Source organism: Aegilops tauschii, chromosome 1 (genome assembly GCF_002575655.3).
Source record: "Aegilops tauschii subsp. strangulata cultivar AL8/78 chromosome 1, Aet v6.0, whole genome shotgun sequence".
Lineage (NCBI taxonomy): Eukaryota > Viridiplantae > Streptophyta > Magnoliopsida > Poales > Poaceae > Aegilops > Aegilops tauschii.
This window is the reverse complement of record NC_053035.3, coordinates 317,796,527-317,818,790: the sequence shown is the minus strand read 5'-3', so window position 1 is coordinate 317,818,790 and position 22,264 is coordinate 317,796,527. Positions and strand designations below refer to the sequence as shown.

The 22,264-nt window shown below is 51.2% G+C and overlaps 1 long non-coding RNA gene across 1 annotated transcript; it reads right to left on the bottom strand.

The window, feature by feature from the left end:
• Positions 1-20,105: 20,105 nt before the first annotated feature.
• On the bottom strand, positions 20,106-21,839 carry LOC141042277 (uncharacterized). Its single transcript, XR_012204396.1, has 4 exons — positions 21,741-21,839; positions 21,480-21,564; positions 21,062-21,328; positions 20,106-20,980 (listed from the first exon to the last, which is right to left on the bottom strand). It is a non-coding gene; the product is annotated as an uncharacterized lncRNA (long non-coding RNA).
• Between the last annotated feature and the right edge of the window lie 425 nt (positions 21,840-22,264).

Here is a 22,264-nt window from a genome sequence, read left to right as displayed (position 1 = left end):
CTCTGATTTAAATGAATAACCGTCTTGCATTAAACAAGATCCAGATATAATGTTCATGCTCAACGCTGGCACCAAATAACAATTATTTAGGTCTAAAACTAATCCCGAAGGTAGATGTAGTGGTAGCGTGCCGACGGCGATCACATCGACTTTGGAACCATTTCCCACGCGCATCGTCACCTCGTCCTTAGCTAAACTTCGCTTAATCCATAGCCCCTGTTTTGAGTTGCAAATATTAGCAATAGAACCAGTATCAAATACCCAGGTGCTACTGCGAGTATTAGTAAGGTACACATCAATAACATGTATATCACATATACCTTTGTTAACCTTGCCATCCTTCTTATCCGCCAAATACTTGGGGCAGTTCCGCTTCCAGTGGCCAGTCTGCTTACAGTAGAAGCACTCAGTTTCAGGCTTAGGTCCAGATTTGGATTTCTTCTCCTGAACAGCAACTTTCTTGCTATTCTTCTTGAAGTTCCGTTTCTTCTTCCCTTTGCCCTTTTTCTTGAAACTAGTGGTTTTACTGACCATCAACACTTGATGCTCCTTTTTGATTTCTACCTCCGCTGCCTTTAGCATTGCGAAGAGCTCGGGAATCGTCTTATTCATCCCTTGCATGTTATAGTTCATCACGAAGCTCTTGTAGCTTGGTGGCAGTGATTGAAGAATTCTGTCAATGACGCAATCATCCGGAAGTTGAACTCCCAGTTGAATTAAGTGATTATTATACCCAGACATTCTGAGTATATGCTCACTGACAGAACTATTCTCTTCCATCTTGCAGCTATAGAACTTATTGGAGACTTCATATCTCTCAATCCGGGCATTTGCTTGAAATATTAACTTCAACTCCTGGAACATCTCATATGCTCCATGACGTTCAAAACGTCGTTGAAGTCCCGGTTCTAAGCCGTAAAGCATGGCACACTGAACTATTGAGTAGTCATCAGCTTTGCTTTGCCAGACGTTCATAACTTCTGGTGTAGCTCTTGCAGGAGGCCTGGCACCTAGCGGTGCTTCCAGGACGTAATTCTTCTGTGCAGCAATGAGGATAATCCTCAAGTTACGGACCCAGTCCGTGTAATTGCTACCATCATCTTTCAACTTAGCTTTCTCAAGGAACGCATTAAAATTCAACGGAACAACAGCACGGGCCATATATCTACAATTAACATAGACAAGCAAGATACTATCAGGTACTAAGTTCATGATAAATTTAAGTTCAATTAATCATATTACTTAAGAACTCCCACTTAGATAGACATCTCTCTAATCATCTAAGTGATTACGTGATCCAAAGCAACTAAACCATGACCGATTAACACGTGAGATGGAGTAGTTTCAATGGTGAACATCACTATGTTGATCATATCTACTATATGATTCACGCTCGACCTTTCGGTCTCTGTGTTCCGAGGCCATATCTGTACATATGCTAGGCTCGTCAAGTTTAACCTGAGTATTCCGCGTGTGCAACTGTTTTCACCCGTTGTATTTGAACGTAGAGCCTATCACACCCGATTAACACGTGGTGTATCAGCATGAAGAACTTTTGCAATGGTGCATACTCAGGAAGAACACTTTTATCTTGAAATTTTAGTGAGAGATCATCTTATAATGCTACCGTCAAACAAAGCAAGATAAGATGCATAAAGGATTAACATCACATGCAATCAATATAAGTGATATGATATGGCCATCATCATCTTGTGCTTGTGATCTCCATCTCCGAAGCACCGTGCTTGTGATCTCCATCTCCGAAGCACCGTCATGATCACCATCGTCACCGGCGCGACACCTTGATCTCCATCGTAGCATCGTTGTCGTCTCGCCAACTTATTGCTTTTACGACTATCGCTACCGCTTAGTGATAAAGTAAAACTATTACATGGCGATTGCATCTCATACAATAAAGCGACAACCATATGGCTCCTGCCAGTTGCCAATAACTCGGTTACAAAACATGATCATCTCATACAACACATTATATCACATCATGTCTTGACCATATCACATCATAGCATGCCCTGCAAAAACAAGTTAGACGTCCTCTACTTTGTTGTTGCAAGTTTTACGTGGCTGCTACGGGCTTAGCAAGAACCGTTCTTACCTACGCATCAAAACCACAACGATAGTTTGTCAAGTTGGTGATGTTTTAACCTTCGCAAGGACCGGGCGTAGCCACACTCGGTTCAACTAAAGTGAGAGAGACAGACACCCGCCGGTCACCTTTAAACAACGAGTGCTCCGAACGGTGAAACCAGTCTCGCGTAAGCGTACGCGTAATGTCGGTCCGGGCCGCTTCATCTCACAATACCGCTGAACCAAAGTATGACATGCTGGTAAGCAGTATGACTTATATCGCCCACAACTCACTTGTGTTCTACTCGTGCATAGCATCAACGCATAAAACCAGGCTCTGATACCACTGTTGGGGAACGTAGTAATTTCAAAATTTTCCTACGCACACGCAAGATCATGGTGATGCATAGCAACGAGAGGGGAGAGTGTTGTCCACGTACCCTCGTAGACCGACAGCGGAAGCGTTATCACAACGCGTTTGATGTAGTCGAACGTCTTCACGATCCGACCGATCAAGTACCGAACGCACGGCACCTCCGAAGTTCTACACACGTTCAGCTCAATGACGTCCCTCGAACTCCGATCCAGCCGAGTGTTGAGGGAGAGTTTCGTCAGCACGACGGCGTGGTGACGATGATGATGTTCCACCGATGCAGGGCTTCGCCTAAGCTTCGCGACGGTATTATCGAGGTGTAATCTGGTGGAGGGGGGCACCGCACACGGCTAAATATCGTATATCAAGTGTGTTCTTAGGTGCCCCCCTGCCCCCGTATATAAAGGAGCAAGGGGGAGGCCGGCTGCCTATGGGGCGCGCCAAGGAGAGGGGGGGAGTCCTCCTCCTAGTAGGAGTAGGACTCCCCTTTCCTAGTCCTACTAGGAAAAGAAGGGGGGAAGGAAAGAGAGGGAGAGGGAGAGGGAAAGGGGGCTGCGCCCCCCTCTCCTAGTCCAACTAGGACTCCTCTGGGAGGGGGCGCACCACCTCCTGGCTGCTGCCCTCTCTCTCCCCTCAAGGCCCACTAAGGCCCAATACTTCCCCAGGGGGTTCCGGTAACCCTCCAGCACTCCGGTTTAATCCGAAACTTCTCCGGAACACTTCCGGTGTCCGAATATAGTCGTCCAATATATCAATCTTTACGTCTCGACCATTTCGAGACTCCTCGTCATGTCCGTGATCACATCCGGGACTCCGAACAACCTTCGGTACATCAAATCATATAAACTCATAATAAAACTGTCATCGTAACTTTAAGCGTGCGGACCCTTTGGGTTCGAGAACTATGTAGACATGACCGAGACACCTCTCCGGTCAATAACCAATAGCGGGACCTGGATGCCCATATTGGCTCCTACATATTCTATGAAGATCTTTATCGGTCAGACCGCATAACAACATACGTTGTTCCCTTTGTCATCGGTATGTTACTTGCCCGAGATTCGATCGTCGGTATCTCGATACCTAGTTCAATCTCGTTACCGGCAAGTCTCTTTACTCGTTCCATAATACATCATCCCGTAACTAACTCATTAGTCACAACGCTTGCAAGGCTTATAGTGATGTGCATTACCGAGTGGGCCCTGAGATACCTCTCCGACAATCGGAGTGACAAATCCTAATCTCGAAATACGCCAACCCAACAAGTACCTTTGGAGACACCTGTAGAGCACCTTTATAATCACCCAGTTACGTTGTGACGTTTGGTAGCACACAAAGTGTTCCTCCGGTAAACGGGAGTTGCATAATCTCATAGTCATAGGAACATGTATAAGTCATGAAGAAAGCAATAGCAACATACTAAACGATCGGGTGCTAAGCTAATGTAATGGGTCATGTCAATCACGTCATTCTCCTAATGAGGTGATCCCGTTAATCAAATGACAACTCATGTCTATGGCTAGGAAACATAACCAACTTTGATTAACGAACTAGTCAAGTAGAGGCATACTAGTGACACTTCGTTTGTCTATGTATTCACACATGTATTATGTTTCCAGTTAATACAATTCTAGCATGAATAATAAACATTTATCATGATATAAGGAAATATATAATACTTTATTATTGCCTCTAGGGCATATTTCCTTCACAAACCACTGGGTACTCCAGGGTGCCCCAACTAATCCACCCAGATGTGTATTAAAGTAGCCACCTTAAGTTAACCATTAAATAATAATCTCACATCTGTCATGGATACACTCAAACCCAATCCACGTCTACGAGCATAGCATAGAAGTATAAGCATAACATAGAAGTAACTCCCAAGGTTTGAATGCAAGGCAATAGGTTCCTACCTCATCAACTACTTCCCAATACCCACATGTTATCAATCCTAACCATGCAATGTTTTGAGGGTTGAAACTAATGCATAAAAATTGGGTAACGAAAAGGATGATCAAAGTGTGAACTTGCCTTGTACTGTTGATGAAGAAGATTCACACTCATAACTCCTGATAGTTCTACTCGTCACACTCTGGTCAATCTATCGTGAGCAAGCAATAGTAACCGCACATAAGCAATCACTCAAAAGATCGGAAAGAACGAAGAAGACAATTCGGAAAACATAAAAACCAAGCAAATAACTATTGCAACATAAAACAAATTCTAACAGTACCAAAATTGTGTAGATTTGGCCTTATCAGAAAGTTTAGGTCAAGACCTTTAATTTGCAAAAAGAATCAACTAAATCGGAGTTATAAAACTCTAGTTATGATCAAACGAAGTTCAAATTCAAATCTGTTTGCATTCAAATTTAAAACTTTCAAAAATATGTTTAAGTAGTTTATCTGGATAGAGGGGATCATAACGAAGAAGTGGGCATTGGTTTCGTTGGATTTGGACAAACGAGCAAAAAGTTGTGATAGATTGAAGATCAGGGACTAAACTATGAAGAAACTAATTACATACGGGTCCCTGGCTGAAATTAAACAGAAAAAGAAAAAACTATCTAACGAACGTTCGCTCCAAAACCTAAACCAACGAACCCGTTCGCTCTAGAGGCTAAACTAGTGAGTGTTCTCTAAATAACTGGACAAAATAAAAAACGGGTTTTTAAAGAAAACCGAGAAAACCAGATCGGACCGGGGCAACAGTTTATACCAGTTCGGGCGGTCCTTCGTCGAAAACCGGCGGCGGATCTCCGGCAACTTCCCGCGGCGGCGGGTGGCGGCGGCGGGCGGCGGCGAGGAGCGGCGCTCGGGCGGAGGCGAGGCGAGGCGGCTCCGCAAGAGGCGGCTTCGAGGTGGCTGTGGCAGCGGCGCTAGCGAGCGGGAGAGGCGGCGGGGTGCGGCGACCAGCGGCGGCGGTTGCTACGGCTGCGGCGCCGGCGCAAGTGCGGGGCGGCGGCGGGATGCGAGGAGGAGAGGGGGGGGTCAGCGGCGCTATTTAAGGGCGTTAGGGCGAGGTGGTGGCGTGGGCGAGGCGGCAGAGGAGGCGGCGGCGCGGCGGACTCCGGGGAGGAGTCCCCGTTGGAGACGGCAGGGATGGCGGTGGCCGGCTGGGCTGCGGCTTGGCGAGATGCTGGGCCGGCCCACTCGACGGGAGTTTTTTTTAACATTTTTCCACATAAATAAAATAATAAAAACCAAAATAAATAAAAATATTATATAGGCATATAATATATCTAAATTTTCAGAAAAAGGTTTTCTATAACGTGAACATTTTTCTAACATAAAAAAATCCAGAAAAATTCAAATAAAGCAAAGAGTGCTACTGTTGCAATAAAATCCAATAAAAATCATTTCAAAAATACCAAAATGATTTCAAATTTATTTCTCTCCAATTTTCTGATGTAGGGAATCATTTTACCCTAATTTCTGTATATTTTATTTTTGGAGAAAAATGAATTTGAATAAAAACCAAATAACTCCAAATTGAAAATAATTTCAAAGGGCGTTAAATTTGGTTTCTTTGAAACTTCCAACTCATATTTCATATAATTTGAAGAAGTCATTTTATCTTCTCTCATGAAAATCATTGAGTTGCATAAAGTTTCTGAATTTGAAAATAGTTCCAAATGAAATTCAAATATTTTCAAATACCCTTTTCATTTAATTAAATGGAAGAAGTCATGTCATATCCTCTCTAGGGTTTTGTATTTGAAAAGAATTTGAATTCACAGAGATCAGAAAGCAAAGTGAAAGTTTTGGGAAAGTCATTTTATTCCCTCTCATGTAACTTTCAAAAAGTTTCAAATTTCACTCACTTTCAGTCAATCAATCACGCAACAATCAAACAATCAATCAAAACTATCTATTTAATATAACATTCCAAAATTTAGAATTTTGGGATGTTACATATCACAAAGTTACTAGAACTTCGTGATGAATTATAATATGCAAGGGATAACAAAAACGATTCCCAAGCTCTTCGCGATGCTGAAATCAGCGAAGGTAGAAATCAAGAAATAGCATCAAGTGTTGATGGTTAACAAGACCACTAGTTTCAAGAAAAGGGAAAGGGAAAGAAAGGAAACTTCAAAAAGAATGGCAAGCAAGTTGTCACTCCCATGAAGAAGCCCAAAGCTAGACTCAAGCCTGAAACTGAGTGCTTCTACTGCAAAGGAAATGGTCACTGGAAGTGGAACTGCCCTAGATACTTGGCGGATAAGAAGGATGGCAAAGTAAACAAAGGTATATTTGATATAAATGTTATTGATGTGTACTTTACTAGTGTTCATAGTAACCCCTGGGTATTTGATACCGGTTCAGTTGCTAGGATTAGTAACTCAAAACAGGAGTTGCAAAATGAACAGAGACTAGTTAAGGGCAAGGTGATGATGTGTGTTGGAAGTGATTCCAAGGTTGATAAGATCACCATCGCACACTCCCTCTACCTTCGGAATTAGTGTTGAACATAAATAAATGTTATTTGGTGTTTGCGTTGAGCATAAATATGATTTGATCATGCATGTTTATTGCAATACGATTATTCATTTAAGTCAGAGAATAATTGTTGTTCTGTTTACATGAATAAAACCTTCTATGGTCATACACCCATGTGAATGGTTTATTGAATCTCGATCGTAATGATACACATATTCATAATATTGATGCCAAAAGATGCAAAGTTGACAATGATAGTGCAACATATTTGTGGCACTGCCATTTAGGTCATATTGGTGTAAAGCGCTTGAAGAAACTCCATGCTGATGGACTTTTGGAATCACTTGATTATGAATCATTTGATGCTTGCAAACCATGCCTCATGGGAAAGATGACTAAGACTCCATTCTCCGGAACAATGGAGCGAGCCACTAATTTATTGGAAATAATACATACCGATGTATGCGGTCCTATGAGTGTTGAGGCTCGCGGCGGGTATCGTTATTTTATAACCTTCACAGATGATTTAAGCAGATATGGGTATATCTACTTAATGAAACACAAGTCTAAAACATTTGAAAAGGTCAAAGAATTTCAGAGTGAAGTGGAGAATCATCGTAACAAGAAAATAAAGTTTCTACGATCTGATCGCAGAGGCGAATATTTGAGTTACGAGTTTGGCCTTCATTTAAAACAATGTGGAATAGTTTCACAACTCACGCCACCTGGAACACCACAGCGTAATGGTGTGTCCGAACATCGTAACCGTACTTTATTAGATATGGTGCAACCTATGATGTCCCTTATCAATTTACCATTATCGTTTTGGGGTTATGCATTAGAGACAGTTGCATTCACGTTAAATAGGGCACCATCTAAATCCATTGAGACGACACCGTATGAACTATGGTTTGGCAAGAAACCTAAGCTGTCATTTCTTAAAGTTTGGGGTTGCGATGCTTATGTGAAAAATCTTTAGCCTGATAAGCTCGAACCGAGATTGGAGAAGTGCGTTGATACGTCTCCAACGTATCTATAATTTTTGATTGCTCCATGCTATTATATATTCTGTTTTGGATGTTTAATGGGCTTCATTATACACTTTTATATTATTTTTGGTACTAACCTATTAACCCAAGGCCCAGTGCAAATTGCTGTTTTTTGTGCCTATTTTAGTGTTTCGCAGAAAAACAATATCAAACGGAGTCCAAACGGAATGAAACCTTCGGGAGCGTGATTTTTGGAATAAACGTGATCTAGAGGAGTTGGTGTCGGAGTAAATGACCATGGGTAGCCTAACCGACTCCCCCCAGCTCTTCAAAAATTATCGGGCCAATCGAGCCTTCAAGCACCCAAAGCACAGGGCCGCCTTCCCCTGGCCGGCTATCTCACAGGCCGACTACTGGAAGGCGGCCCGGCCCTAAAACTCTCCCGAAGAAAGCCACAAGAAGGCCGACTCCAAGAAGCCGGCCACAAGAAGACCGACTCCACGATGCCGGCCACAAGAGGGCCGGCTCCCGGCAAGAGGCCAAGATTGCACCCTCAAGGACTGCACCCACATAACGGTGACGAAACGGGGCGTGGCTACAGTAAAGCCTGCCACCACCGAATCCCGGATCACGCATGGCCACAGTGCACCGTACGGGTCGGCCATCCCCCGTCCGGCGCGGCACTGTTGCCATGTTGACCATGACGCCACCCACGGTCAGTACGGCCCGCGGGCGGCGGGCCCCTTCAGCCAGAGAGCCGCTCGAAGGCGGCCAAGCCCCCCCAGTCAGCCTGGGGTGTAGCCGGCTCCCAATAGCCGGCTACCTCACTCCCTCGAAGTATGTGCATCATTAAGGAGACAAGACGAGGTAAGACTACAGTGAGAGCCCGCCAGACGGTGGCACTGTAGCCATGCTTACCTCGGCAAAGCCCTCGTCATCAGGGCGAGGCTACAGTAACCAGCCGCCGGCAAGACCCCCAGGCGGTGGGGCCGGCCTGTCGGCCAAGAGGCGGGCAGCCGGCGGGCCCCAGCGGCCGGCAGAGAAGCCGGTGGATACTGACACTGACGGCCTGGACCCGCATCTAGCCAGATTACCATTGTACCCCTGGGGGTAGGCATATATAAACCCCCCAGGGCACCCATGCAAAGGGTTGATCTCTTAGAGTTTTAGACACCACATAGAGAGAACAGGAGAGCTAGCCTTGCCCTTCTTCTTCCTCTAGCCGAACAGCTCAAGGAGCCACTTGTAGCCACTTGTGTTGATCTAGTGAACATGCGGAGACCCCGCAGAGCAGGACTAGGGGTGTTATCTCCACGGAGAGCCCCGAACCTGGGTAAGATTCGCCGGCGTGCATGTCTTCGCCTTATCCCGTTTCCAGGCACCGGCGATGTTTTACTGGCTCCCACAATGATAAGCCACCCGTTGGCATATGTCGCACCAACCACCCGACATTTGGCGCCCACCGTCGGGCCAGGTGCACCGTCGTTCGGAGACCTGTTCTGGACGGGAACCCATTTCCTTCCCAGCAAGCGTAGCCAGCCCGGCACGCCCGATGGCGCTTGCCCCGACGAGCTGCAAGGCATCGATGATGCCTGCGCGGCGAGCTGCCTCGCGGATCTTCTTGGCGAGGCTCGCATCTCCGACGAGCCTGCGTCCGACGCGGGCACAGACTGCCCCGAGAGCTGCCTCGTTAGCCTCCTCGATCAGCTTCACGTCTCCAGCAAGCCTGCTGTGAATTTGGAGTCAGTCGGCTCCACCGACCCGATGCATGCTTGTCGACTCCGACACGGCATCGCTTGACGCCTTCCCCACCAACATGGTGATCATCGACGACCCTCTTCCTCGAGCCGACAGTGGCGGCAGCACTGTCACTGAGGTGCTGGTCATCAGCCATGGTGCCGCCTCAGGCGAGAATGCCCACGACGCCCTAGTAGCGGCGCTACACGACCTGTCCGCCCCCATCCCGGCCGACGCCGACGCCGAGACACTGGAGGCACGCCGCCTCGCCCTCATCGCGGAGGGCCAGAAGATAGCATCCATGAGATGCCTCACTGAGGCTCACCAGCGCGAAGTCGACCGCGCCGCCTTTGGTACGCCGCCTCCTGGCGGGCCGAGCCGAGCGGCATCATCAAGAAGCGCGGCGCGGCCATCGCCAGCATGCTGGGAGCAGACTGCCCAATCTACGCCACGCCACTCGAAAACCTGCATGCCGCTCAGGCGGCCGTAGACGAGCTGAACGGGCTGGGGGCCGACGAGCTCCCCTACATGACTAGACGCATCCAGCAGCTGATCGACGCGGCCGCAGAGCGGCATGAAGCCAGCGCCCGCGCTGAAAGTCCTCCCCCACGCCGAGAGCACGCCGCGACATCCCGGACGCTGACTGCAAGCGGCGCCCACGCGAGAAAAGACAAGGAGCCGGCTGCTAGCCCTAGTCGGACTCGGCTCACCATCGAGCGCGACGCGGAAGGCCGCCCCCGAGCTGTGGAACGACGAGGCAATCCGCCTCCTCCCCCGCCTCGTGGGGAGAGATATCCCACCCCGCCGCCTGTTATGCATCCGACTCTCGGCGACCGACTAGGCCACCGTGAAGAAGTCGGCGAGAATGACGCCCGCCACCGGATCGACCGCCTAGCGCGATCCCTGGCGCTAGAAGAAGAAGATGATGTCGGCCCGCCTTGCTTTGGCCCCCGCATCCGCGACGAGCCCTTCCCCAAAGGGTTCTCACTCCCAAGAGACACGCCAAAATACAACGGCTCCATGAAGCCGGAAGACTGGTTGATCGATTACTCCACCGCAATCCGCATAGCAAACGGCAACAGGCGCGTTGCCGTGAAGTGCGTCCCGCTCATGCTTCAAGGCACGGCACGCACCTGGTTGAATAGCCTCAAGCCCTACAGCGTCAACGGCTGGCTAGACTTCACGGAAGTCTTCATCCGCAATTTCACCAGCACATACAAGCGGCCTCCCAAGCCCCGCCAGCTTTCCTTGTGCGTCCAAGGGCCCAGCGAATCAACTCGCGACTACCTCACGCGTTGGGCCGAGCTCCGCAACTCCTGCGAAGGGGTGCACGAGGTTCAAGCCATAGATTACTTCACCACCGGATGCCGAGAGGGCACCCTCCTCAAGCACCGGCTCCTCTGCGACAAGCCGACTACCCTCGACGAGCTGCTGATCATAGCAGAAAAGTACGCCACGGCCGACTCTTCAATGAAGACTGAGCTTCGAGTGGATGCCTCTGGAAAGGTGCTTGCTCTGGCTCCCAAGACGCCGCTGGTGACTCCAATCGACGCCCGTACCCAAACGACAACAAGTGCAAGGCCCCTATGCCGCCTTCCACCAGTCGGCAAGTAGCCACAGTCGAAGACGAACAACCTGAAGGGTGGCCCATGCCCAAGAAGCAGAAGGGCGGCAGGCCGGCTTGGCAGCCGGCTTTCTCCTACGAGCAAACCCTTGATGCCCCTGCAAGTTCCACAGCGGCGCGAAGCCGTCCAACCACACGACTCGGAAGTGTCATTGGCTCATGCGAATCTCCAAAGGCGAAGGGCTGGTGCCGCCCCCACCTGCTGGCCAGCCACCTCCAGCCCCTCAGCAGCCGGCTGCTCGACCAGTAGTCGGAGCCATTCAAGATGAGTTCCCGGACGAGCATGCCGCCTACGTCGTCTTTACAAGCCAAACTGAAGACAGACGCAGTCGGCGCCGACAACACCAAGAAGTCAACGCGGCCGTCTCTAACAACCCAGAGTTTATGCATTGGTCTGAGAAGCCTATCAGCTGGAGCCGGACCGATCACCCAGAGGTGATGCCGTCTCCCGGCTCTTATGCATTGGTGTTGGACGCCACCCTCGCGACAGAAAGGCGAGCTGCCCGTTTCTCCCGAGTACTGATTGCTGGTGGGGCAGCATCAACATACTGTACCGTGACACCATGGAGAAGCTGAACATCAAGATGAAGCAACTCATGCCAAGCCGGACTGTGTTCCATGGCATCGTACCCGGCCTGTCCTGCTCACCAATCGGCAAGATCAAGATAGATGTTCTCTTCGGAGACAAGGATCACTTCCGCTGAGAAGCAGTCTGGTTTGAAGTGGTGGATCTAGAGAGCCCTTACCACGCGTTGCTTGGCCGACCTGCCCTGGCCAATTTCATGGCTGTGCCCCACAATGCCTGCCTCAAGATGAAGATGCCTAGTTCAAAGGGGATCATCACCATAGCCGGAGACTACAAGAAATCCTCTGAGTGTGCTGCAGCCAGCAGCCGGCTGGCCGAGTCCCTCGTGATTGCCGAAGAAAAAAAGATGTTGGACCGAGTCGTGGCCATGGCCGGCAAGCAGCCGGCCCTGTCCCTTGACCCCAAGGAATATGATGCTCAAGGCTCCTTCCAGCCGGCCAAGGAAACAAAGAAGATACCTCTGGACCCAGAGAACCCGGAGAGGTTTGCCGTCATTGGATCAAACCTGGACAGCAAATAGGAAGGCGAGCTCGTCGATTTCCTCCATGAGAATCGGGACATCTTTGCATGGTCCCCAAAGGACATGCCGGGTGTTCCGAAGGATTTCGTCGAGCACAAGCTACACGTCCGAGCAGATGCAAAACCAGTCAAACAACCTCTCCGCCGACTGTCGGAGGAAAAGAGAAGGCTTGTAGGAGAAGAGATAGCCCGGCTTCTGGCAGTCGGCTTCATTATGGAGGTGTTTTTTCCAGAATGGCTTGCCAACCCGGTCCTTGTATTGAAGAAAAACAATAAATGGCGCATGTGTATAGATTATACCAGCCTCAACAAAGCCTGCCCCAAAGATCCGTTTGCCTTACCTCGAATCGATCAAGTGATAGACTCCACAGCCGGATGCGAGTTGTTGAGTTTCTTGGATGCTTACTCAGGCTACCATCAGATCAAGTTGGATCCAGCCGACCGCCTGAAGACCGCCTTCATCACACCATTCGGAGCTTTCTGCTACCTGACTATGACATTCGGCTTGAGAAATGTCGGTGCCACTTTTCAACGTTGCATGCAGAAATGCCTCCTCGAGCAACTCGGCAGAAATGCCCACGTCTATGTAGACCATATTGTGGTGAAGACGGAGAAGCGCGGCACCCTGCTGGAAGACCTCAGAGAAACATTCGACAACTTGAGCCGGTTTCAGATCAAGCTCAACCCTGAGAAATGCGTGTTCGGAGTACGAGCCGGCCAGCTTCTAGGCTTCTTGGTCTCCGAACGCGGCATCGAGTGCAACCCAGTGAAGATCAAGGCCATAGAGAGAATGGAGATTCCTACCAAGCTGCGAGATGTCCAAAAGTTTACCGGGTGCCTAGCCTCCCTGAACCGCTTCATCACCCGGCTAGGAGAGAAGGCTCTCCCCCTGTACCGACTCATGAAAAATTCCACCCACTTCGAGTGGAACGACCAAGCAGACCAAGCTTTTCACGAGTTGAAGAAGATGCTGACCACGCCACCTGTCTTGGTGGCGCCAACTGAGAAAGAGCACATGCTCCTTTACATTGTCGCGACTAGCCGAGTGGTCAGCACAGTTATTGTGGTCCAACGCCCAGAAGAAGGCCGGGCTTAGTTAGTCCAGACGCCGGTGTATTATTTGAGCGAAGTACTGTCCACCTCGAAGCAAAACTACCTGCACTACCAGAAGATGTGCTATGGAGTATACTTCGCCTCCAACAACGTGGCCGAGTACGAGGCGCTCATACATGGGCTCCGGCTAGCCAAAGAGCTCGGCATCCGCCGGATCCTGTGCTATGGCGACTCAGATTTGGTAGTCCAGCAATCATCTGGCGACTGGGATGCCAAGGACGCAAACATGGCGAGCTACCGATTCCTCGTTCAGCAAATCAGCAGATACTTTGAAGGATGCGAGTTCCTCCACGTGCCATGGTGTAACACCCACGATGCGGCTATATCTCCCACGTGTCGAGGCACGACTTAGAGGCATAATCGCATTGTAGGTATTGTCGCAAGAAGGGTCATCTTCACACAATCCCATGTAATGAACAAGAATGGGATAAAGAGTTGGCTTACAATCGCCACTTCACACAATACATAAATAAATCATACATCAATCAGAGTACACACATAGGTCCGACTACGGAACCAAAATAAAAGAAGACAACCCCAAATGCTAGATCCCCGATCGTCCCGACTGGGCTCCACTACTGATCATCAGGAAACGAAACATAGTAATGACCAAGGTCCTCGTCGAACTCCCACATGAGCTCGGTTGCGTCATCTGCACTGGTATCATCGGCACCTGCAACTGTTTGGAAGTATCTGTGAGTCACGAGGACTCAGCAATCTCACACTCGCGAGATCAAGACTATTTATGCTAATAAGAAGGAAAGGGGTAGTGAGGTGGAACTGCAGCAAGCACTAGCATGTATGGTGGCTAACATACGCAAATAAGAGCGAGAAGAGGAGCAACGGAACGGTCGTCAACTAGTAATGATCAAGAAGTGATCCTGAACTCCTACTTACGTCAAACATAACCCAAAAGCCGTGTTCACTTCCCGGACTCCGCCGAAAAGAGACCATCACGGCTACACACGCGGTTGATGCGTTTTAATTGAGTCAAGTATCAAGTGTCAAGTACTCTACAACCGGATATTAACAAATTCCCATCTGCCACATAACCACGGGCACGACTTTCAAAAGATAATACCCTGCAGGGGTGTCCCAACTTAGCCCATTATAAGCTCTCACGGTCAACGAAGGATAAACCTTCTCCCGGGAAGACCCGATCAGTCTCGGAATCCCGGTTACAAGACATTTCGACAATGGTAAAACAAGTCCAGCAAGACCACCCGCTGTGCCGACAAATCCCAATAGGAGCTGCACATATCTCGTTCTCAGGGCACGCCGGATAAGCTAAGCGTACAGGTACCGATGTAACCCAAGTTGCCAAGGGATGGTCCCGCACGGTGCTCTAGTTTGGACCAACACTCAGAGGAGCACTGGCCCGGGGGGGTTAAAATAAAGATGACCCTTGAGTCTGCAGAACCCAAGGGAAAAAGGCTTAGGTGGCAAATGTTAAAACCAAGGTTGGGCCTTGCTGGAGGAGTTTTATTCAAAGCAAACTGTCAAGGGGGTCCCATAGATCACCCAACCGCGTAAGGAACGCAAAATCAAGGAACATAACACCGGTATGAAGAAAACTAGGGCGTCAAGAGTGGAACAAAACACCAGGCATAAGGCCGAGCCTTCCACCCTTTACCAAGTATATAGATGCATTAATTAAGATAAGAGATATTGTGATATCCCAACATAAACATGTTCCAACATGGAGCATTCTTCAACTTCACCTGCAACTAGCAACGCTATAAGAGGGGCTGAGCAAAAGCGGTAACATAGCCAAACAACGGTTTGCTAGGTAGGGTGACAAAGGTTAGAGGTTCATGGCAATATGGGAGGCTTGATAAGCAAGTGGTAGGTAGCGCAAGCATAGCGATAGAGCGAACAACTAGCAAAGCAAAGATAGAAGAGATTTCGAGGGTATGGTCATCTTGCCTGAGATCCCGCAAGGAAGAAGAACGAGTCCACGAAGAAGACAATCGGACGTAGTCGAACGAATCCTCACAACTCCGGAACGAAACCGAAGCTAACGAGAGAAGCAACCCGGAAGAAACAAACAACATGGTAAACAACCACCACATACACATGGCATGATGCACAAACAAGTATGATGCATGTCCGATTTAATGAGGCATGGCATGGCAAAATGCAACAAACAATACTACAAATTAAGTGGAGCTCAATATGCAACGAGTAGCATATTGACGAAACACCACATCAATTATTTAGTTCTCTCTCGTTTATGTACCCAACAATATTAAATGTTATTAAACATGGCAAGAGGTGAGGCATATGAAAACTACCTAGCTAGGCAAGTTTAAATGAGGCCGGAGCAACAAACAACAATTCCGGAAAAACCCCATATGCATAAATAGCAATTTAAAGGAAACAACAATAAGAAACATTTTTAAATGTTGTTATCATGATGCGGATGACAATGCAAGTTTTTATGCAATTCAATGAAAATATTGACATGAGCATGTTATGAAGCATTTGTCACCGTGGTGGAAGAGAGGGGTGCCACGGCAACGAATCCGAAAATGATGCCACGGCAACATATCGGTTCCGGTAGCTCATGGAGATACCGGTGCAAAAGGAAGCGTGGCGTGAGCGTGTCATGCAAGATGGTGGGTGATCCCGGCAACCGGGCTCCCATGGGTCGATGCCATGGCAACGGGAACATGCAAGAAACACGTCAGGCACATTGCAAACGCGAGCATTTCATGCAACATATGCATTCGTCCACGGGTGGTCGTTCTCGGCGGTTATACCTTTGAAGCGTGCAATTTCGAAACGAATCCAGTTCGTCGAAGGAAGTAGAGGTACACGGGCCGTAGTGGAAGTAGTCGTTCACGTTCGTTTCAGATAGGAACTTGATGAATCAGAATAACTCGGGGTCGATGGTAGTTGTACACGACAAGGGTAGTCGAACTTGACGCATCACTGGACTTGGCGGTCTTGATGAACTGAAGGGCATCAAGGGACTTGCACGGCTCTGCCTCGGGAGGTCACCGGAGATGCATGGAGGCAGCTCGAGCTGCTGGTTGTTGGTGCGTGGCCGAGCCGCGGCTAGAAGAAGTGGCCGGCGTCGGCCTTGGCCTGAAGCAGGGAAGCGGCGGCGCGCACAGCGAAGGCTAGCGAGGAGCAGGAGATGGCCGGGGTGCCTTGGCGCAACAGCGGCGGAGCAGAGGAGGGCAGCGGCGGCGCGCTTGATGGACGGAGCAAGGGCGGGGGAGCGGAGCAGAGCAGCAGCGTAGAAGCTGGCCGCGGCTGGAGATGGTAGTGGTGCGGGAGGCCGGGCGCGGCGCCATGGGGAGGCGACGACGCGGAGGAGGGGAGGCTACAGAGGCAGCGCTGGTCGTCGACGAGGGTGGCGGGGAGGTCCGGTGGCGTGGCACCAAGGGCGGCGAGGAGGAGGTCGGGTGCCACGCGGCCATGGCAGGGAGGCGGTGAGCTTGGCGCGCCGGAGGTGGGGACGGGGCCCTGCTGGAGGGGTCCGGCTGGGGACGGGCAAGGGCGCCGGAGGCCAGCCTAATCTGGTGGTGGAGCCGGCAGCAGGAGGGGGAGGCGCGCGGGATCGAGAGGGGGAGATGGGGATCGAGCAGGAGGGCGAGGGGATCGGGGTCCTGGCGGCGCTGGAGGGAGATGGAATCGAGAGAAGGGAGGCTAGGGTAAGGGCGCCGGAGCTGGGCCTTGGGCCAAAAGGCTGCGGGGAAGCAGGCCGGCCTGGGCTGTCTCTCTCCTCTCTCTCTCTCATACTTCCTTTAACAGAAAAGAAATAGAGAGAAGAAAAGAAAGAGAGGGGTTAGGGAAAGATTTTGCGCATGGGGGTAATTTTTCCGGACTCACAAAAATGTGCTTGTGCAGAGAAAATAGAAAAGGCAATGATTGAAAGATCTAAATTAAAAATCATTTGAATTTAATTCAAATGGTTTGAATAAGTTCAAGGTATTGAGGAGTCCAAAATGTTGGGAATTTAGGAAGAGCCTCGATAAATGGGAAAAGAATTATTGGAAAGGTTAGAGAGATCGACTCAAAGCAGAAAAAGCATAGGATTAATTTTGCACGTGTGTTATGGTGATTCCCAAAGAATGGAATATTTTAATATAGCTCCCTAATAATATTGGAAGATTTTAAATGTTGTCAAGAGAAATCACCATGTGCATTTCCCTCGATTTAAATGGATCGAAGATCCATGCAATTTACTTAGTTGAGTTTTAAAAATTAAATGACATGATGGCATGCTGACATGATGCAATGCAAAATAAATAGAGCAAGCAAAAGAAACACACGGCGATCACGAAATATATGGAAGGCGTCTGGAGCGTCGGTCTCGGGGCGTTACACACGGGCCGACAACGAGCAAGCAGATGCCTGGCACGAATCGATTCCACCCGACAAGCTATCCCAACCGGCGTCTCTCTCCAACGCCTCCTCAAACCCTCTGTCAAGCCATCTCCAGAATCAGACTCCATCTTCGTACCGCCTGACCCTGATGCAGTCGGATCCGACTTGGGGAACCCAGCAGGCGGCTCGGGGACTTCGACAGGCGGCTCGGGGACTGCCGCAGTCGCACCCGGCTCGGGGACTTCAGAACTCGGCCCGGGGACTGCAGCAGTCGGCCCGGGGACTGCAACGACACAATAGGCGGTGGCCGACTCCAACTCTTCACCACCCAACGCACCCACCCTGGTCGCAGTAGCCGTATTGGCAATAGAAGAAGTCACAGCTCCATCATGGGCCCAACCCATCCTCAACTTCCTGGTAAACAGAGAGCTGCCGACTGACGAGATCTCGGTAAGACAAGTTCAACGTCGAGCCGGAGCATACACAATAGTTAACAGAGAACTCGTTAGGCACAGCGTCACTGGAGTCTTCCAGTGCTGCGTCGAGCCAGAGAAGGGCATAGAAATCCTCAAGGACATCCACCAAGGCGAATGCGGCCACCACGCAGCCTCAAGATCACTTGTCGCCAAAGCTTTCCGCCATGGGTTCTTCTGGCCGACTGCTTTGGAAGACGCCAAGGAATTAGTCAAATACTGCAAAGGGTGCCATGTCTTCAGCTCCAAGCAACACCTGCCGGCTTCTGCACTCAAGACCATCCCCCTCACCTGGCCCTTTGCCGTCTAGGGACTGGACATGGTGGGCCCATTCAAGACAGCGCGCGGCGGCATGACACATCTGCTTGTCGCCGTGGACAAATTCATCAAGTGGATTGTAGCGAAGCCAATCAAGAAGCTGAACGGGCCGACTGCCGTGACATTCATTGCAGATATCACCACCCGGTACGGCGTACCGCACAACATCATCACCAACAATGGCACGAATTTTGCCAAAGGAGCACTGGCACGTTTCTGTGCGACACAGAGCATCCGACTGGACTTAGCGTCCGTAGCCCACCCGCAGTCAAACGGCCAAGTCGAGCAAGCAAACGGCCTCATCCTCTCCGGCATCAAGCCCCGACTAGTCGTACCACTGGAGCGTTCGGCCGGCTGCTGGCTCGACGAGCTGCCGGCCGTCCTCTAGAGTCTGCGTACTACCCCGAACAAGTCAACCGGCTTCACCCCTTTCTTCCTTGTATATGGTGCCGAGGCTGTCATCCCAACCGACATTGAGTTCGACTCACCTCGGGTCACCATGTACACGGAGGCGGGGGCCAAGGAAGCGCGAGAAGACGGCGTTGATCTGCTGGAAGAGGGCCGGCTGTTAGCACTCAGCTAGTCCACCATCTATCAGTAGGGTTTGCGCCGTTACCACAACCGGAAGGTCAAGCCAAGATCCTTCCAAGAAGGCGATCTTGTGCTCCGGCTGATCCAGCGAACAGTCGGCCAACACAAGCTCTCGGCCCCTTGGGAAGGCCCCTTCGTCATCAGCAAGGCCCTAGGCAACGACTCCTACTACCTGATCGACGCACAGAAGCCGAAGGCACGCAAGAGAGATGATTCCGGCAAGGAGTCGAAACGACCATGGAACGCCAATCTCCTCCGAAGATTTTACAGCTAAATGCAGTATGTACCATGCTACCTTTTGTATTAAGTACAAGACAACGGGCCCCCTGAGGAGCACTCGGGGACTACCCTCTTTTATCTACGTATGATGAGTGTCATACCTATGAATGTATTACTACATTTGTTTTCCTGTCCGGCACCGGGTTCGATCAGTCGGCCCGGGGACTTGCCGCCTTGAGTTATATTAAAGTTCTACCTGCAGTCAGACAAGTAGTGTGCCGGCACTCGAGCCCTCTCTTGTTGAAAGTCGCAGCTCGAAGAATCGACTATCCGACTGGCAAGAGTCAAAGGCAGGAAAGGATGCCCACACGAAAAACGGCTAAGGACTAACGAACTTATATAACAGAAGCCGGCCTCCCAGCCCGCCAACCGGCTGTCAGAACTGCCGGCTGGCCAGCTTCCCGTTCACCTTGCTACAATCTAAGAAAGCTAGAGTACTTGCCCTCCCAAACGGCCAAGCCCTTCCCCAGCCACAGACTATAGAGCAGCTGTCCGGCTGGGAAGGCGGCGACCAAGGGAGGGCGGCAAAGGAAACAGCCAAAAGGATGAAAAGCAAATACAATCGAAAGCCAAGCACATGCATGATTATATTTACACAAAAGGCCTTCGAAATGCCGGCGTTCAACATAGTTTGAATACACCCCCAGTGGGTGGAACTGCGCAAACCTAACACATATTGTTCAAAGAGTAATAAACAGGAAAGCAAAGGTGGCGGATCAGGCCAAAGGTGCAACAGGTGAGCCAGGAAGGTCAGTGGAGATGGCAGTGCTGGCTGGAGGAGTGGGCGGCTGGCGAGTCTCGGCTTGATCATCACCGGCTGCAGGCGGCGCACTCACACGCGCCTCATTGTTGGAGGCACGATCAAGCTGAGGCTGGCCAGTTGCTCCACCGTCTGGCACGGCGTCTTCACCATCCTCTCCCTCCTCCTCTTCGCCCTCATCACTGGAGTCGATCTCCTCCGCCGAGTCTTCACCATCCGCTGGGTTCAGCCCAAACCACTCCTCCAGCTGAGCAACGCCGTCATCATTCACCTCAGGGGCAAAGGCACTGGTGTCGGTGTAGTCGGTGATCGCCGAGGCGCGCTGGATGATAACCGGCCGCACCGCCTCCAGCTCCTCGTTGGCCTCCTGCCGCCAGGTGGTCAGCTGGGCCAAATACAGCCCAGGATACCAAGCTCGGACGAACTCCAGCGCCCGCCTGGCGCCTGGCCGAGCTGCAGAAGCCTTCCAGGCCTCGAAGCGGCCAACCGCTACCTCCAGCCAGTCGGCAGTCTGACTGGGGGTACGGGGAACCACCTCGCCGGGCCAGAGGGCGGCCAGCACTTACACCCCAACGCGCTGAAGACGACGGAGCATGCGGTGAGCCGGTTGGAGGCGGGCTCGGATCGCCAGAAGCTGCTCCTCAAGCGACCGGCGAGCATCCGGCGCGATCTGAGCCACAGCCTGCCTTTGCGCGTTGCGGCGGGCCTCGATGACTTGGTTGGCGGCAACGGAGTAACCAAGGAAGTACTCTGCGCAAGAAAGAAAAAAAAGTCAGAAAATGGACCAAATGGCAGGCGGCAAGCAAAGGGACGAAGAAGAAGGCGGCCTACCGTCAACCAAATCTTCGATCTGGCCGTAGCCGCCGCTCAGCGCTTGCCTTGCCTCAGCCCAGCTCGCCGCCTCGGTCTCGTATTCGGCTTGGAGGGCGGCCTCGCTGTCCTGCGCCGCCTTCAGGGCCGCCTTATGGCTCTCCTCCTGGTCGGCCAGCTTCTTGACCAAGCGGTCACGCTCCTAAGCCAAGGCGTTGCACTCGGCTTCCTTGGCGCGAAGGGCGGTCTGGGCCCCACCCAACTGCTCCCTCAGGTCGGCATTGGCCTCTGCAGATATGGTAAAGAAAAAAAAGCAATAAGAAAGAAGTCGCCAGGAAAGATCCGGCCCGACTGCTCAGCAGTCGGCCCGAATCTCGGGGACTACACCCAGTGGGTGCGCTGACGCGCCCCCACGTGAGATAAAAGATAAAGCACTTACTCTGGCTCTCGGTCAGATCAATGGTCTTCTGGTTCAGCTCCCGGGCCTGGGAGTTGAAGGTAGCTGCGCGGAGGTTGTGATAGTCCTGCAAATAGGACAGAGGAGCGAATAAGAACAAGATAGCAATCAAAGTCTACTAAGAAGTTCCAAGCCGCCTGCTCAGCAGCCGACTCGGAACTCGGGGACTACATCCAGTGGGTGCGCTGACGCGCCCCCACGGAAGAAATCAAGAACAAGAAACAAAAAAGCGGGAAGACTCACCCGAATGGCCGTCTGCGTCGCGAGGAACTCTTGAGTACACTACTTCAGCGCGGTGGCTTGGGATTGAAGCCGGTTCCGGACTTCTTGCGCCGCCACGTTCAGCACGGCCGTCCCACCACCCGGTGTCCACCCCGGCAAGCTGGCACTGGCCGTCTCCAGATCCTGGGTCGACGAGCTAGAGCCCGCGGCCTTCTGCGGGTCTGGCGCCGCAGTCGCCTTTCCTGCGCGCTGGCGCGATGGCGACCGGACCACAAGGTCTGCCCTCGCAGCCGGCTCGCCTCCAGCCGGTTGCGCGGGCGGCGCGCTAGGCCGGCTGCCTTGGTCCGCCCCAGTCGGCGATGGCGGTGCCGCCTCCCTCTCCAGGACGGCGACGTTGCCCTCCTCCCTTTCCACCGCCAGCTGGTCGCCACCGGCTTCCTCCGGCGGGGGCACCGGGATCTCGGGCGCCACAGCGCGAAGGGGGACGACAAGCTGCGGATGCCGGTTACGCAGGGCCTCCGCCACCCTCTCTGCGGCTGCAGCCT